Here is a 1,938-nt window from a genome sequence, read left to right on the forward strand (position 1 = left end):
ATAATTATGAAACTTTATAACATCAAAAATGAAACTCTTGGGGGCCCAGCCCTAGCTCAGTTCTTTAAGTGGCTGCTTCCACAATGCTGGCAGCCTCAGTTTGCTGTAGTTCGATCCCCACAACACTCCAGCCATGCCAAAGTGCCCTGAAGGCATTCAAGGAACAAAAAAAAAAAAATTCCTTAAAAATGAAACTCTAGTCTTTCCGTCTCCCGCCTCAGCAGAGAGAGGAGCCCCCGCCATGTCTGCCCACCTGCAGTGGATGGTAGTGCGGAACTGCTCCAGCTTCCTCATCAAGCGGAATAAGCAGACGTACAGCACGGAGCCCAATAACCTGAAAGCCCGCAACTCCTTTCGCTACAATGGGCTGATTCACCGCAAGACGGTGGGCGTGGAGCCGGCGGCCGATGGCAAGGGGGTCATGGTGGTCATGAAGCGGAGATCGGGACAGCGGAAGCCAGCCACCTCCTATGTGCGCACTACCATCAACAAGAATGCACGCGCCACCCTCAGCAGCATCCGCCACATGATCCGAAAGAACAAGTACCGCCCGGACCTGCGCATGGCTGCTATCCGCAGAGCCAGCGCCATCCTGCGTAGCCAGAAGCCCGTGATGGTAAAGAGGAAGCGGACCCGGCCCACCAAGAGTGCCTGAGCCACCCCCAGTAATAAAGAGCTCTCCTGTGGTCCTAAAAAAAAAAAAAAAAAAAATGAAACTCTAAAAGGAAGAGGTGGAAAGTACTTTTCACCACTGCTCACACCAAGTATACCTAAAATCTCTGGATGTTATATGAAAACATGACTTTGAAAGGTGGAGATAGCAGCAATAATCCAGTTAGGAAATGGTAGCAGAGGAGTGATATGTTGATAAGTTCCCTGGATTTGTTTTTCACCTCACATATCCCAGACTTAGGGTCAGAGAAGCCATCAACTAAGTACCACCATTCTAACTCCAGCCAGATACCAGAGAATAAAATTGTTGCCTCATTCCACTCCATGAGTGAAGGTCAGCCAAGACCTCCATCCTCACCAAATGTAATGAATCACTTCTTTCCTTTCCCACTGGGGTTGTGGCAAGAAAAGCTTGCGTGGGCAGTGGGAATTCCCACTCCCACTAACAGTAACCAGAAAATCCTCCTCTCCACAGTATGAATGGAGACTAAGTCCAGAACCTTGATTCTCACACCTACCTGGCACTAATGAGGAGTATCCTCTCTTCTACTGCTAGAGTGGTGCCTGAGCAAAGAAGCTAAAACAATATTTAAGTAAGAACCAGTACTTCAAAACACAATACCCAAAGGTTGAAAATCACTTGTCATACCAAGAATGAAGAAATCTCAATTGGAATGAGAAAAGTCACTCAACAGACGCCAACACTGAGATGACTGAGATCTTGAAATGAATGATCTGACAAGAGTTTTCAAGGATGCATCACAAAACTCTCAACAGTTAGGAACATGTTCAAAACAAACGAAAAAATAGAAATTGTCAGCAAAGAAATAAAAGACATACAGAAGAAGCATATGGAAAATTCAAAACTAAAAATACAAAACTTAAAATTAAAAAAATACCTCAGTGGAGCTGGGCATTGATGGTGCATGCTTATAACCCCAGCACTGTAGGAGGCTGTGGCAGGAAGATCACAAGTTCAAGCTCAACCTAAGCAATTTAGTGAGGCCCTATCTCAAAATTTAAAAAAAGTCCTTTCCGTGCTCCCCGGCAGGGTCCATACGGCGTTGTTCTTGATTCCCATTGTAACTTAAAGGGAAACTTCACAATGTCCGGAGCCCTTGATGTCCTGCAAATGAAGGAGGAGGACGTCCTCAAGTTCCTTGCTGCAGGAACCCACTTAGGTGGCACCAACCTGGATTTCCAGATGGAGCAGTATATCTATAAAAGGAAAAGTGATGGAATCTACATCATAAATCTGAAGCGGAC

General features: G+C 45.8%; 1 pseudogene; it reads left to right on the forward strand.

Moving 5' to 3' along the window:
- The first annotated feature begins 221 nt into the window (after nucleotides 1–221).
- LOC101577035 lies at nucleotides 222–691 on the forward strand (annotated as a pseudogene).
- The last annotated feature ends 1,247 nt before the right edge of the window (nucleotides 692–1,938 follow it).

Source organism: Octodon degus, unplaced genomic scaffold (assembly GCF_000260255.1).
Source record: "Octodon degus isolate 3935 unplaced genomic scaffold, OctDeg1.0 scaffold00335, whole genome shotgun sequence".
In the NCBI taxonomy this organism is placed as follows: Eukaryota; Metazoa; Chordata; class Mammalia; order Rodentia; family Octodontidae; genus Octodon; species Octodon degus.